Here is a 17,686-nt window from a genome sequence, read left to right on the forward strand (position 1 = left end):
ATGAGACTTAAACACGGCACCAGGAAATATATGATATATGATATGTATATATTAATAAGTATAGTTTCATAAATTCCTGCAGGAAGAGGATGATGAATAGAAGGAGAGGAGGGATACTGACTGTCATTTCCTCCATAGGCTTACAGGGCTGTCACATAATTCCTAGGGAAATACTAAAGACATATGGCCCATTATATTTCCTAATCAGTCACAAGCCTTTCTAACTCCATTTTGCTGGTGTTCTAACTAACTCTACTTGACCTGCCCTACTAAATTCACCTGTGACCTCCAAGTGACTAGCTGTCCTTCCTTTCTCGAAGGCTCCCAGGTCTATCCCCAAAATGATACCCTGTATGATATCCTCACTACAAGCGCCAATAATGGTGAGTTTAAAAAACAATTCCACATAAAATGCATGTGACCCTTAGCAAAGTCAAGACCCTAATGAACCTCTTTGTCATTTTGTGAATGTGTTTTTCTTTACATCCAAAGTTACCAACCTCTATTGTTATTACAAGGAAGAAAGTGTTTTGCAAACTAGGGTGTGTGGTTTCAGATGAAAGGACACATTTATCCCTTAAAACCACAGGACTCCACTAAGAAAGGAATGAGTCTATTTGGAATTAATAGAAGCAAAGGGAATGCATAGTTTTCATGGATAGATCAAACACGGATGAAGAGAAAGCTATAAAAATGGAGGTGGGAGAGATCCCAGGCCATGAGCCAAACCTTGAGAAGAGCTCAATGCAATGGGGAACATTCAGCCTGTATTGAAGAACACGGATCTCCGGCACACTATCCAGGTTATAGTATCTAGAATTATATCCTTCCTTTTTATTTTCTATCAAGGGTATGAATTCTGCAGTGTCTTTCCAGGTACCACTCAAGCAGATTCCCCCAACTTCCATGTAAGGCATGCTAGACCCTGCTCTAATTTCAAAGGCTATGAAAGCCTTTCCTTCTGGAGGGTGCGGTCTGAAACACCAATACCCCTCCCCCAGCTTGAGCTTAGGTCACCTATGTCAATATGTCAGATAAGGTTAGGTCAGTGCCAACTGGGATGTTGCCTCTAGATTTAAACAATCTATTGAGTAAGAGAATAGTCAGAACGGAGTAGCCAGAATTTTCCCCATGGTGGTTCAGGGAGGCCAAGCTGAACATGGCAAGAGGGAAAAGGTAAAGTTGTTGCATCTACTTAATGTTTGACCTACGAAGTGGTGGAGCATCATTCTATTGCTAAAGTAGCCACAGATGCAGCTAAGCCAAGCTCAGTGCATATTCTATATTCACAAGCTGTCACGCTTCCCTCCATGATAATAATGGACTATCAAACCTCTGAACTCTAAGCCAAACCCAATTAAACATTTTCCTTTATAAGAGATGTAGAAGTCATGGCATCTTCTCAGCAATCAAACCTCAAAACAGAAGCGTTGGCTCTTTTGTCCAATTCTGTCATATTTTGTCAAAGTAAGAACTCGGATGTTCACATTTTTCCTGGAGCCTAGGCAATCACTGAGTATCACAGGGGAAACACATCGGAGCTGATATGGACTGAGTGGTAATCCCACCTACATTTTCTCCATTTCTGTATCTTGTGAATGGGATCATATTTGGAAAAGTGTCTTTACATATATAATTCAGGATTGCCAGATAAGATAACCCTAGAGAGGATCACAAACTCAGTGAAGAGCATCCTTTCTAAGAGAAAGAAAGTGTTGGATATGGGGTTCACATCTATAATTCCAGCATATGGAGGCTGAGCAAGAAAATAATAAGTTGGAGAGTAGCCTTGAGGTACACAACGAGACCCTGTCTCAAAAGGCACAGCAAAGAAAGAAAGGCAGAGAAGGACACAACACAATACAGAAGGACAATGGTAAAGACAAGAGATTGGGGTATTGAGTCTCTACGGTAAGGAATACCAAGAATTGCCTGCAGACTTCAGAAGCTGGGGAAGAGAGAGGGAGAGGGAGAGTTGGGGGGAGGGAGGGGGAAAGAGGGGGAGGGAGAGAGGGAAAAGGGGAGGGGAAAGAGGAGGGAGAGGGGGAGAAAGGGAGGGGGACTGGAGTGAATAAGTCAGAATGACTAAGTTAAGAGATGCTAAGCTCAGGGAGAGAGGATAACAAGAGATCCTAGAGTAATAAATGTTGGTTCAGATTTGAACATTCAGTTTAACTCTGCTCTGGGCTCTCTCATTGAACCATGATCCTAGGACATGGAACTGAGTACCTAATATTCTAGACAAAGAAGTACTGGATACCTTTCACATCAAGACTTCCCGGAACCAATTCCCAAAAGTTCTGGATACACACATAGAGAAGAAAAAGTATCAGATAGGAAGGAGACTGAGCTTCTGGACATTAGATATGAATATTTCACAAGTTTGGACTCTCACTGGGATAGGGCAAGGGAGAAACCATAGCTAGGCAGTGAACACCACCACACTCATTCTGAATTGGTGGTGGTGGAGATTCTAGGTATGTGAATATGATGTCATTTTGCTTAAGCTAGATAGATCCACAAGGTCCACACTGGGTGAAATGAGAGAAAAACCGTCTTAGTCAGAGTTTCTATTCCTGCACAAAACATCATGATCAAGAAACAAGTTGGGGAGGAAAGGGTTTATTCAGCTTATACTTCCATATCGCTGTTCATCACCAAAGGAAGTCAGGACTGGAACTCAAGCAGGTCAGGAAGCAGGAGCTGATGCAGAGACCATGGAGGGATGTTACTTACTGGTTTGCTTCCCCTGGCTTGCTCAGCTTGCTTTCTTATAGAATGATCTTAAGACTACCAACCCAGGGATGGTACGACCCATGAGGGGCCCTCCCTCCTTGGTCACTAATTGAAAAAATGCCTTACAGCTGGATTTCACGGAGGCATTTCCTCAACTGAGGCTCCTTTTTCTGTGATAACTCCAGCTGTGTCAAGTTGACACACAAAACCCACCAGTACACAAACAGAAAGAGAAAAAAAGCAAGACATCAACTCCAGCCATTCTTTTTATCCAACAATGAAAATAAAATCATAGCTATCCTCATGAGATCAGACATCTGTCTAAGTACACTTGTCCCCTTCTTTCCAAACTGACTTTTCTGTGAGCTCATCACTGGGAGTAAACATGAACTGAAATTTATGGGATGGGCAAGGGCCAACATCCAAACTGAGACATGCATTGAACAGCTGAACACACACCTGGGCACCTGAGCGTGACATTGATGGGAAACAGAGGGAACAACTTCACAGGCAACTCTGTGAGCCGTGTCTTTTCCTATCTGAGATGTGTGCATTGTCTGAGGTTCACTCGATGACTCATAAGCAGTCCTGTCGCTCTTTACAATAGTTGTGTCATTGCTTTCTAACCCCAAGTCTTATCCCAAAGGGAGTATGAACATCCGAGTAATAAAAATTGAGTGTGTGTTTCTGAGTCCTCAGTGACAAGAAGGCACAGACTTAATAAAGTGACCACAGATTTTTTTTTCCTCTACGAAAATGGCGCCTCTAGATAGCATCTCTAACTTCTTTAAATAAAATGCTTTCTCCATACACTTATAATTTTCCAGTATCTATTTATTGACTCAATAGTCAAGAGCCTTTGCTGCTCTTGCAGATGACCCAAATTCATTTCCCAATACCCATGTCTAGTGACTCACGGTTGCCTGTGATGCTAATTACAGGGTATCTGGTGCCTTCTTATGGCCCCTCACCTACACAAACACAAACATAAACACACATAAACATTAAAAAGAAATAGTTTTCTTCATGAAAAGAATCATGTATATTGCGTAATGTCTAGGATGTCACACATTCTAACTATATTATTCTTCCAAATGGTACCTGGTATACACTGGTACTGACAAATGAATTTAACACTGACTTCATGAAAGGAATTGCATTTGTTTTTTTTTTTTTTTTTTTTTTTTTTGTTTGTTTCTTATTTGTAATGGAGGTGGTGTGTGTGTGTGTGTGTGTGTGTGTGTGTGTGTGTGTGTGCTTGCCAGGGCACACACAGGTGGAGGTGAGAAGACAATCACAGGAATGAGTTCTCCCTTTGGACCATGTACATCCTAGGATTCAAACACAAATCAGTGCCTTTACCCATTGAACCATCATCCTCTACACAACCAATATTTCACCCTCTGAAGTTATATTGTGCAAAACTGAGTTTTCCTCAACAGATTACAAAATGCATCAATTATTATAACAGTCAAGAAAATACAGGAACATTTGTGAAGAGGAAATGGGAACATTATCTATTGAAGAGATTAGATTCAGACAGAACTCTGAGACGTGATGGGAGGTGAGATGCTTATCATCAGTCAGATCACCTCACTCCGAATCCCTGGATTGATACCTTCTATTTGTGGGCCATGGATTCTTTGTGAAGTAAATCTCTGTGCCTCAATAATTACTAAAATCTCATTCTGTGACCACACAGGAGGGAACTGGGAATCAAGGAGCAGAACCGAACAGCAATGCCTAGGAAGTATATCACACCCTCTTCAATTTCCCATAGATACATGCCTATACAGAGCTTTGGGTCCTCACTCTGAAAGACACACGTAGTACTCTTTGCTCCCGAAACTCACCAAATCCAAGCCAGGAGTGCTTTGAGGCCAGTAGAGGATAATTTACATTATTCTAACTTTTACTACTTTGTCCTGGGAATGGTCTCTGGGCTGCTTCCTACAAATCTTCTCCAAGGTGTTTTACAACTGTATGAAGTATGACTCAAGGGGGATTGTGTGGAGGAAAGAAAGCTGATCTCAAGATCTTAAATACTGTATGAGTTCATATATAAGACATCCTTGGGGTGGCCACATTATAGAGATGGTAGTACAGACCAGTAGAGTGGCACAGGGCAGGTATGCATGTAAAGGAGGGAGTCCTGGGAGGTCTTGTGGTGATGGGGTGGCCACATTTGTATTGTGGTGGTGGCTATATAAACTCACTTGCCTGCACGTGTGCACGCACATACACGCACACATACTCATGCATATAAAACTGGTGAACTCAGTAATCTCAGAGGCTTTTGCCAAGTCAGTTTCTTGGCTTTGGTTCTAAAGTTATACAGGTCATTGCCATTAAAGAGCAGTTCGTTTTGACATTAAACAAATATTTTATGTGCTTGTGAATGCCATAGCACATGTGTCAGGGTCAGAGGACCACTCGAAAGAGATGTTTTTCTCCTTCCATCATGTGGGTTCCAGGAATCAAACACAGATTGTCAGGCTTGGTGACCACTGAGCAATCATGGAGCCCCCAAGAAGAAATTGTTCTTTTACAGCTGTTTCCAATAGGCCACTCAGACCTTTACTCAGATGTCACTCTGTAGTCATCCTCAAGAGCAATGGTTCTCATAATGTGGTCACATCCCAGGCATTGGTGTCACCTGGAAGCTTATGTAGAAATGTAAATTCTCAGGTTAGAAGCAGTCGAATATGTTGGGGAATGAAGGCAGAGATCAGCACTCCGGGCCATCCAGATCCCAATGTCTTCCATTCTTTTCTGTTGCTAAGACAAAATACTGTGTCAAAGAAGGTAAGGAAGAAAGGGTTTATAAAAACAGCTCATGGTTCCAGTCCATGATGCCAAGGACTTCTGGGTGACAGGAGCTTGGGGGAAGGGTCTGGTTTTATAGCATCTGTAATCAGGAATGGAGAACAATGGATGCCTGCATGCTAGTGTTCAGCTGGATTTCCCCACTCTTACACAGTCTAGGATCCCCTGCCTAGGGAATGGCACCACCCTCAATGACTGAGTCTTCCCTCTTCAATTACTATAATCAAAATTTCCCACATACCAATATGATCTAGACAGTCCCTCTCGGGGACTCTAGATTGTGTCAGGCTGGCTTCATACTGATCATCACACTGAAGTTTCAAAACTACCGCTGTAGAACACAGGAATGGTGTCTCTTTTTTTTTGGAATTGATCTTAATGTGAAGATAACTGTTTTGTTTTTCTCCTGCAATGCTGAGGGCTGGACCTTAGGTCTTATACATGCTGAGCCAGGTCCCCTGGATTTCATTCCAAAGAAACCTATTTCTTAACAACTTAGAGAAAGAAGTTTGGGATGGAAGAAGTCCCTTATAAAAATCATTTTTCCCCTCAGTTTTCTATTAGCAGCATTGTGTGTTTACTTATTATTAGTAGTAGTAAAACAGTAATAAATGGTACTTATCTTTACTTTAGCTGCTTCAGAACCAAACTTTTACACTCAGTTATGGCAAACTCATTAACTCATCCATTTAGCATACGGAGCCTCTCTTCTTGTCTTTGACCCAGTTTCTTGTTTTTATTTTATGTGATTTTGTTCTTTGGGGAAAAATAGGAAAGTTATAAATACAGACGATAAACAGAAGAACCCTTAACAACAGTGTCGATATGTTCTAGTTGCTGCCACATGCCTGGTCTGAAAATCAAATCCAGGTCATGCAGGCCCCACAGATGTTAACAGATAGTAAATCGTCTCAAAAAATAGGTTACAGAGCAGGAAAGTCCAAACAGTGCTTAGGAAAAACATTTTCATGTGCCATTCCTAAGACGAGTCTTGTGAAATACAGTCATTATTATCTTTTTGTTTAAATGTAATGGAAAGGATTTAGGCTTAGATTTATTATATCCACATATTAAAAAGTATCCTTCTCTTGGCTTCTCACCTTTGAGTAATATTTTCTTGTTGTGAATTATTTTCTCCTTCCATCATGTGTTGAGCTAAACATTGTGTTCTTTCAATTGTCGTATTTTCTGTGAGCCAGCAGACCAATAAAATCCCTAATTGACAAAGTTCTAAATGTTTATTCATGACCAACAGAATACCAGGACTACTGATGAGGTAAGTCTCCAGGATACATTATACTTTGGGGTTTAACCTATGATACACTCTTAACACTTTAATTAAAAAGAGGCTAATAGAGATGGAAAGGTGACTCAATGGCTAAGAACACTTCAGTTCTCAGAACCCACATGACAGCTCATAATCATCTGTAACCCAGTTTTTAAAAGATCTGACCCTCTCTTCTGCCATCCTTGAATACTACACACATGTGGTACACACATACACATTCAGGAAAAATACTCACGCACATAAAAGTAAGTCTTCAAAATTATGTAGATTAGATAAATCACCAGCTGGAAATTAAATTAAAAGCAGCCCATGTATTCAGTAGCCACCTGAACCATATTACCTACTTTAAAAATTATATCTGAGCTTTGGAAGACAGAGAAACATGAAGATCTATGGATAGTAGGGGGGGGGGCATTGAATAACCTTTTCACAGGGGTCACCTAAGATATTTACATTATTATTCATAACAGTAGCAAATTTATAGTTATGAAGTAGCAACAAAAATAGTTTTGTGGTCGGGGGCCACCACATGAAAAACTGTATTAAAGGGTAAGGGCATTAGGAAGGTTGAGATCCACTGTCTTTCGAGAACAGTCTACTTACAGTTGCAGGGGACTGAATCTACTGGTATAAACTCCTTCAACGCTGCCTGGGTTGTTCTTAGAGAATTATCCGGTTGTTTCTGAGTGTGGGTCTCCTCCAGGCTTTTGATGGCACGTTTTGCTAAGCCAGGAAAACAGATCCTCAAAGCTCCCAGGCATCTCCCTCAGAGCATTATCACCTGCTACAGTGCACGGCTGCCTAGCCCTCAGCAAGAGTAAACTGCAGACAGCAGCATTGGAACACTCTAGATGTCCACTCGTCCCTGGAGCACACAGGTCTGGTAAGTTTCCCGGAACAGCCTTAAGCAATCATCTTCACAGCTTAGAACAGCACAGACCCCTCCCCTTCCGCTTTGCAGAGCGGAAGTGTGTCTGCCGTTTCAATGGCTGCGTTAAGGTTTTGGCAGGCTGCGTTGTCTTACTACAGAGAAGGAAAAAACTGTTTCTTTGCCTTAGATGTTTCTAGAGGTTACCCATGTGCAGTGCTTCGCTCCCAGTATCTGCAGTGTCAGCAAAACTGGTGGAGTCTTTCTCAAACCTCTCAGGCATGGACTCATATCCTCCTTCCTCCATTACTACTCATCTTTGTGATTTCCTAGAACAGAGCGGAGTAATCTCTGCATGAAGATAAGCCACCTCAAATGCCATCTGAAGACTGACGTCACACATGTCAGCTAACGTATTTAAGAATATAAGCAGCAAGATGTGGGTGTCTTTCAGGGTGGAGCAGTAAGTAGTCTGTTGATCACAACCAATTGGCCAAAAACATCAGACAGACTCATGGATCGACCAATGGGTGTTTACGTTTTGCGTGATAGCCCCTCCCTTCCTATGATGCAACCTGTTTCCAGGAAGGCTCATGGAGCACTGTTGAAGCTGGACTTCGTACCCTGTCAATCCTTTACGTTTTGCCTGACGTATCTATAGCATGGATTTTTAAAATGCATGTGTCACAAGGTGGCCGTCCATCGTAGGCTTAGATTTTTCAAAACCTACTTTTAATAAGGGTTCCCAAACACTTCAAACCCCGCCCCACTAGGGGAGAAAAGACGATAAATAGGACAAGGAGATGTGGACCTGCTTAAAAGTAGTTCTTTGGGGCGGGATACCAGCAGCCCAGTTCAGTAGTGGTGTCAGGATACCAAATACAATTCAACATCGGTGGTCTGATGCAGCAGAAATAGCCAGGCCTCAGGAGCAACCAGGATGCCATGGGTTCTCTGCCATACCTATCTCAACACACTGGAGACCAGTGAAGGCTCAAGAATGAAGGGTTGCAAGGCTGACAAAGCAAAAGCAAAACAAGCGGGCAATCGCCGGCCCTCGAGTCCTATTTCTACTCTCTCCAAATATCACGCGTCCTCCCACCGGTCTTGCCTCAGCAAAACACCACATGAGTATGCCCCCAGCAAGACATCACGCGAATCTGCATCACATGACACATCCAGAAACTTCTACTTCCGTCCATATAAGACTATGAGAGACTGCATCAGAATTGAGGATGAGGTGAAAGATGAGGAGCTGGTATTCTGAGCGCTCTTCCTGGGAGAGAGTCTCTGAGGATGACAGAGAATGGAGAGGAGTGTGAGTTTCTGAGCAGCACGTGGCTTCATATTCATGTGTTCACGGCGGCTGTGGTTAAGACCTTTACAAAATCGAGCTGGTTAAAAATCCCAATATGGGTTAGAGGATAGCAAAGGAGCTCCTAGGTCAGCTGAGGAACTGTGGCAACTAGAGCAGCTGGAGAAAAAGGGAGTTACATGTGACAGCCATGCGTGTATACCGCCAAGGCAGACTGAACTCAGTGAGTTATAAAGAAAAGAGGGTCTGAGACTAAAGGGGGATGTGTTGGGAAAGGCAAGTGTGGAGGTAAAGGTGTTGGGGAGGGGAGATGAGACAAAGTACATTGTACACATGAGAAATCCTCAATGAATATTTTTGGAAAGTAGAACTCAATCCCAGGTTAGAAGCCAGGAGACTGGGATCCTCCAAATCACACAGTGGTACATGTCAGACCTGAGGTGCGCAGCGAGGATAATGAGTCTCTAGAAGACGCTGGGGGTGTATGCTCTGTTTTCTGTCTACACAGAGCACCTGCTATTCCCACCCAAGGAGGCCTCGCTGCTTAAGCTGACTTCTAGCTGTTTCTAAAAAAATAGTATTTCAACAAAGTCTCAGAATACCAGGGAGACTGTCCACCAGGAATACAGAACAGGACAGGCAGCTGTAGGCTCACAAAGGCAGCAGTTACACAGAAATAAACACTAGTATTTGGCTTGAAGTAAATAACAAGAAAATGTAACTGTTACTCTTGATACCATTTATAGGGGATGATGGTTTCTGCTGTTTTCAGTGTTTTGGGGATATTTTAAGTGGCCATGGCTTTTGTAATAAGAAAAAGGAAAGGTGTTTATTTTTGAACTAACACTAATGAGAAACACCACATTTCTCATCAGTTATTTTGGCAGCTTCATGACACTAGATTGCTAGATCTGGATGTTCAAAACCTGTTTATTCTTTATACTCCCCAAAACATTTCTCCCTGCCCTATGAGATGCCCTAGTGGATAAGGGTGCTTGTAACTAGGCCTGTCAACTCAGGTTCAATTCCTAAGACCCACATGGTGGAAGGAGAGAACTAACTCCTTCAAATTGTCCTCTGACCTCCACACATGCACTGTGGCATGTGCATGCTCACAACATACATATATCTATATCAAAAGAAAGAAAGAATAAATATAAAAAATATTCAACTGGGTGTGGTAGTTGGTATGCTTGGAGGCAGGAAGACCAGAAGTGAAAAGTTATCTTCACCTAATAAAGTTCAATGGTGGCCGAGAATATCTAAGACTCTATCCCAAGTTGGGTGGGGGAGACTCTGTCCCAAGTTGGGCTGGGGTGGAGACTCTGAATGTGGACTTCAGAGGCTTGAGGCTAGAGGACTGCCACAATTTTGAGGCCAGCCGGGAGGATGTAGTGAGCTTTAATATGAGTTAGGGGCCAGCTTGGGGTACAGTATGAGGGCCTATTTCAAGATTTATATATTTCTCTATCTCTGTAGCTGCTCTCCTTCTGATTTCTACGGGATCCTTACTGTTAACCATGATGAGAAACAAAACACTAGCCACATCAATAACCCAGTCTACGAACCACATAAAGCTGAAATACAGCCATCATAGAAAACAATTTGTCAAAATGCACAGCCATATTTACACAACATCCAGCACTGCATTAAACTTCACTTGACCAGAGCACTGTAGCCCCCACTCCCCATTCAGTGATCCCTTTGTCCATCACTCAGAACAACTCCCCTGTGACCTGATTTCATACCAAATCAAAAGATGCATTCAGAGTGTCGGTGACTCGAAGAACACAAGTCGGTCTCCCCAAAACCACATCGTCCTAGATGCAATTAACTTAATCTCCTTCTGAATGTGTTCTTAACATAGGCTCTGACCATCAGCTATTTTTCTCGTGTCTTGGTTTTTCAACACTGGCTTCTAGAGTAAGACCACAGACATTGAAATAATAAGGTATCGTGTTTAAATCATGGCTAAGTTCAAGGAGTTTAAAAATGTCCTTTCCCAAGTTAGACCAGAAGAAAGAGGTTGTGAGGCATGGTTACACTGTTCCCATGCTGGGGTTTGTTCCTGACTGCCACAAATGGGCGGTCAGTATGAAGGCCAACACTTGAAAGTCAGTCTAGAGAATTTCCAAGATTAGCGTATACATACCATAGGGTACTAGGTAGCATGTTTGCTTGAAGCCATGACTGGAAGGAATCAGGAAGGAGGAAAATTAGATTGCAGTTACAGTAGGATCTAGATGCTTCTAATAAACAGGAGAAGAAGCCATAGTAGCCAGGAATGTGATGTGAACGCTGCCACCCATCACCTTAGCAGTCAGGAGGCAGACACAGGAGCATCATGAGTTAGAGACAGGCTGGACACATAATGAGAATTTGATACAGGAAGTAAGAGTTTTAAATCTGAGGGGAAAGAACTCTTCAGTTTTACCTGGTTTCCATGTGAACACTATCAGTAAGTCAGCCTTAATCATACAACCCGAAGGGCGGTTAAAGATGGAGGCCCTGGAAGTCGGTAAGCAATTGATTTGACCTACAGTTTTGGTTTCAAGGGCTCAGAAATTTCTCAGTAAATTCTATCAGCCCAACTTGCTTTTAATTTTTATGAATTCTTTTCCTTTCGTGCGTGTGAGTGCATGTGTGTGTGTGTGTGACAGAGAGAGAAACAGAGCGAGAGACAGAGAGAGAGAGAGAGAGAGAGAGAGAGAGAGAGAGAGAGAGAGAGAGAGAGAAGGGGGGAGGAGAGGGAGATAAAGAGGGGGAGAGAGAATGAAAGGAAGAGGGAGGGAGAGAGGTGTAATTTGGTGCCTGTGGAGGCCAGAAGAGGGTATCATGTCCCTTGGAACTGGAGTTACAAGTGACTGATGATGAACCATTCATTCAACACAGATTCTGAACTGAACCCAGGTTCCTTTATAAGCTCAAGGTCAGCTCTTATCTGCTGAGCTGTCGTCTCTCCAGATCAACTTAGTTTTCTATATTTTGCATCTGCTGATTCTTGCTCTAACCAACCCTCTCTGTGGCTTCAGTCTTCATCTCTCTGACATTCAGGAAACCGATCATCTCCTTACATGGTCAATAGCATTTGATTAATGTTACCAGGTCACCAGTGACTTCTCAATTCTCATGTCTCCATTTTTTTATATAATTATTTTTCTAATCTCCCAAACTGTTCAGACATCTTTACCTGAGTCATGTCTCTGAAACTATAACCTGTATTCCTATAACTACCATATCAGATAGTCATAAAGTATTGGACCTCTGAATCTCAAGAACAGTACCTGTGAAATGGGAATATGCAAAACAAAAGCAGTCGCACATGGGGGTGAGGGGAGACCAGGTCCAGGAAGCATATGCAAGATTCTCTACTTAGGATTCATGTTCTTCAACACCATGCTGTGCCTACCTTTGTCTTGATGGTACGAAAACCCCAGATCAACCGCATATATTCAATCTGCAGTGACTGGTTTCCTCCATGGTCTTATTTTAGAGGAGCTATGTGCAAACTTCTCTGTGTGATTTTATTTATTTATTATTTATTTAATCCCCATGCATTCTTCATTCAGCTTCACTAAAGACCAGGTGTCTCTTTTACATCCTCTTCAGCTTCCAGCTCATCCTACGATATCATCCAACCCACAGCATGATAGGCATCCAGCCACAAAGACCATCACACGTTATAACAGTGACTCCCATAGGTGAGAGGGTGACAGCCTCTCCCCCTGGTGGAGGCTCTCGGCTGTCTCTCTGTTATCAGTTATTATTAATGATCTGTTCTGTGCATCACACACACACTGGGTTTGCTAATCTGTTTTTGTCTACACAACCTATAGCCTGGGGGTCTGAATGTTGTTGGATCCTTGACCAATTTCAAGAAATGTCTTTCTCATTTAAATGCAGTATTTAAAGAAATTAAAAAGCAGTCACAGAAAGTATCCTGGAAGCCCACCAGCTCTCTGCCCCCCTCTCTCTCACACACACACACCCTTCTTTGTCTCTCACACATCCCTCTCTGTCTGTCTGTCTGTATCTCTCTGTCTCTGTCTGTCTGTCTGTCTGTCTGTCTCTATCTCTCTCTCTCTCTCTCTCTCTCTCTCTCTCTCTGTCTCTCTCTCTCTCTCTCTCACACACACACACACACACACACACACCACTAGAGTTAAACAGTGCCACACTCAGTTTTTTAAAGCCAACACTGGAACTCCAAACACTCAGGTCCTCACACTTGCACGACAGACACTTTACCAAGCTGAGCCCTCTGTGACTTCTAGTCCCTAGTCCCTCTGTGACTTCTTAAAAGCTAACGATTGCAGTGTGACCTGCTAACCTCATCTCTATCTTCCTGTCAATCTTCAGAGAGCTCCTTCATATCACTAGCTCTGGGGAGATTGCCAAAGATTTGCAGAACCACTTCATCTTCAGACGGGCCTCAACCACTGAAGTGCAGTTGGTTTGGGGTTTCGCAAATGGCTGCATGCCAAAGAACATATGTAGCTGCCACACCAGGACAATCTCATCAGGCAGCGAGGACAGTGGATCTGTTTCTCTCACTGTGTCAAATCTATTACACCCGGGATTTCCTCACAACAGGGCAGCCTGGCTGGCCCTCAGCTGTGTATTTGCTGAAGGTCAATCCACTTATTCCTACAGACCCTGCTGACTGCTCAGAAACGAGTATTTATGAGTCTAACTTTCTGTCCAACCTAAACATTCTAAGCAAGATGCTGCTGGCTTCTTTCTTGATAAGCGGGAAGTCTGAACTTCTCGGGCTGATATTCTACCCCTAGATTGGCTAATTAATAGTAAAGTCCTCACATCAAGAAAACAGTTCTCAAAAGAGGAACAGAAGGCAGTTGACTCTTAAATAGACCCGAGCTAAGAAAGTGATCTCTTTGGTGGGACACACACAACAATGACAGTATTAAGGGAAGTAAAATACACACACTGTCATGAGATTTCTATAATCTACATTCATGGGGGGGCAAGTAAAAAGTGACGAATTTATACTGTTATCCCTGAAATGACGACAAGGTCAAAGGCCTTCCTAAATTTATATAGCAAAAATCTCAATAGATGAAACAAAATTGTATTTAAAAGTCGGATAATCTAGGGCTGGTAAGATGACTCAGCCAGTAAAGGCTTGTGCTGCCAAGTCTAATGACCCAGATGTGATCTTCAGAACATACATGGCAGAAAGAGAGGATAAGTTCCTGCAGAGACCCTCTCTCGTCCACAGGCACACTGTGGCTTGTGTGTACATGCCAATACACAATGTACACACAATGATGATAATAATACATGTAAAGTAAGTCAGATATTCCAAGAGTAAAGAACCAAAATAGGACAATACAATAAATATATTAAAAAGTTAGTATAGGATACATCTATATAAAGGAAACACATTCCATATAAACATTAACTGTGTCTAATCATACTATCAAAATTTATATAATTACAGATCTTTTTCCCATTAACTTATTTATTTGTAATTACAGATCTTATGAAAATAAAATTTAAAAGCAAGATCTTGGATGCTGGGCGTGGTGGTAAATTCTTGTAATCCTGTCACTTGGGATCCCAAGGCAGGAGGTCCACAAGTTTGAGACCAGCCTGAGCTCTATAGAAAAGCCTTTTGTCTAGATAAAAAAAAGTAACGATAGCCTTGTCTACATATTGAGTTACTGGGCTACATAGTAAAACCTTGTGTTCAAAAAAAAAAAAAAAAAAAAAAAGATTAAGAAAAAGAAAAAAAAATCAAACCCCAAGCATGTATTCTCTTTGAGAGGCTTGCTTTGGATATAATACTGTAAGCACCTTATAAAGAAAAGGTGTTTTTTCCAAATACTTAGCAAAGATGCCTGACATGATTCTCTTAAAGTCCAATGAAGTAGAATTCTTCAGAGGAAGGTAAATTACCTAAAGCAAAAAAGAAACATCATAAAATAGTATCATAAAAATGATACATGCTCAGAATTATCCGTGTTGGAAAATATAAAATATCGAAGAAGTAAGCCGAATGTCACCAGTAAAAGTGGAGAGGTATTTCATGGTTACACACTAGAAGGTTCAGTATTGTTATGTCGACTCTGAATGTCCTCAACTAATATATAGACTTACTGAATACAATGAAATTTCCAACAGGACTGTTTTTGCAAAAAAAAAAAAAAAAAAAAAAAAAAAAAGTGTATATAAAATACAAAGAAAGAAGGAGAACGGACAATTTTGAAGAAGAAAGCAGCCAATAGACTTGTGCTATGTTACTTAAGGTAAATACATCAATAACTACAGGTTGAAATATAAAAGGCTCAAACATGTCAATGGAATCTACCTTAAAGCACACACACACACACACACACACACACACACACAAAGTGTTTGTGCATATTTACACAACATGTATTTTGTGAAACATAAAAAAATACTTTTTGAAAAAAATCAGAAAATGTTCTCACACGGGGCAGAATGCTATGCTTTTAAGTAATAAGAATACTTTCTTAAAATTTTAAATAACATTTGGCATATGACCGGGAAATCCTACCGCAGAAAATCCTTGAAAAGTGGGAAAAGTCCCACAAGCCTGTGTGCAAATATTCATAACTGCCCTGTGCACAGTATACACAATCTTCCAATGCAGTTCTGTTTATTAGTTCTATCTTTATCTATTAATTTGTCATAGAAATATTAATAATTACCTTTCTTGAACTCAAACATTCTTCAGTGTCTAAATCCATCTTTAGCTCCAGACCAGGGAGTACAACCCAGTAACAAGAAAGGAAAGATTAGGAACACATGTAACCACCAGGGTGAACTTCAGAGGCAACAGAGAGTGAAAGCAACCATCCTTAAAGTTGCATACTGTTAAATCCTTATAACTTTGAGAAGATGCAAGTCAAATACTGGAGAGGCTCCCAGTACAGCCAATGTCTTCAGAAGGTGAGACTTCAAGGAGACAGCTTTGGGAGGATTTTAGGGAAGCATAGAGCTGGCTTTACATTCTGATTGTGGCTATTGTTCCAATAGTCTTAAAATTAATGGTCTATGCTATGAAGAAATAAAATATTGAAAGGGTCATTTTTGCTGTTGGTGGGCTTTAAGGGTGATATTAAGAAAAACTGATTGACAGATTTTAATGGGTAGAGGTGAGTACAAAGACACTTTTCTAGACACAGCAGGCCATTTGCACCGACGAACTCCCAATGATCGTGATGGCATGCACCAGCTTGTACAAGCTTGAACCTCCCAAACTCTCAGCATGGGCAGGTGAGGTGAGCATGAAATCCCACCTCAATCTGAGAAGCAACTGGCAACTGATAGCTGCTGGGAGCAGGAAGGACAGTTTTCTCTAAACGTACAGCTTCTGCTCTGTTGGCCACAATCCTGTGGATGTCCACTTACCCAAGACTAAATCATAAGCGCAGGTCTGGCTCAACAGACCCGTTTTAAAGAATGAGGACATGGAGCTAAGTGGCTTGGGAAGGGTTGGATATGATCAACGTGAGTTGTATAAAACCCTGAAAGATAGTTTTAAAGGGGTGTAATACCAAAAACATCTTTCTTCACACAAGTGCGTGAGTAGATATATAAACAAAGAGACCTTGTGAAACCACAAGAGGGGAAAAAAACTCGACTGGAAGCTGAGAAAGATGACTCCACCGAGAAATATATCCAAAATTTGACTATACAATATAAACTTCAGAAACCCAAGTTAGGACATGAAACACTAGGGCATCCTTCATGACAGTTCATATTTCTGTTGGTGACCCAGTGACCATGGTAAAGACACCATGTCTAAAAAAGCCTAGTAGCAGAGAAGTCCTGTGAGACAAATGCTAGGCAAGTTGGCATGAGATTAATGTAATGTAGACAAAGACCGGGATTTGGCTGTGTAATAAGGGAAGGTCAAGGTGCCCCTCTAGCCTGCTGTCCTCCCACCTCTATGACAGACAGCTATGGTCTATCCTTCTACCCCAACCAGAGCAGCAAAGTAGCTTAAACAATGAAGGATGGTTCTGCCTAGCACTTGGAGGGTCCTTGCTCTCATCAATAAAAGAGTCTTTGCTACAGGCTGCTGTTTCTCTCTGGCTGTGTAAGTAGAGTGTCTAAAAGCAACTCAGAGAAGAAAGGGGGCTTATTTGACCTTAGAAATCACATTGATTAAAGGAAGCTGGTCAGGAATGCAAGCAGAAGCCATGGAGATATGTCGCAGTCCATGGCTTGTTCAGTTACCCTCCTTATAAAACTCGGACCCACTTGCCTAGGAATAGCACCACCCAAAGTGGGGCCTCCTACATCATTCATCGATTAAGAAAATGGTCTATAGACATAACCACAGGCCAGTTTGATAGTAGCAATACCTCAGCCAAGATTTCCTCTTTCCAGGTGTGTCAGGTTGACAACTAAAGCTAAATGGGATGCAGGTTTAGGTACCTCATAACTACATGACTGACAAAAATCCCTTCCTCCACAGGGTCTTGAGAGGAACTGAACAATGTAATTGATACACTCTGATAATACAATCTAATACAATCTGCCAATTTATAGTATTTGAACTATAATCTCTTTGAGAAATTAGTGAGATACAACTATGTTTTAAACATCTTGACCAGGACTTGGAACCTTTTTTTTTTTCTAATCAATACCCCTTCCCATG

The sequence above is a fragment of the Micromys minutus genome (assembly GCF_963924665.1).
Source record: "Micromys minutus genome assembly, chromosome: 24".
Taxonomy (NCBI): Eukaryota; Metazoa; Chordata; class Mammalia; order Rodentia; family Muridae; genus Micromys; species Micromys minutus.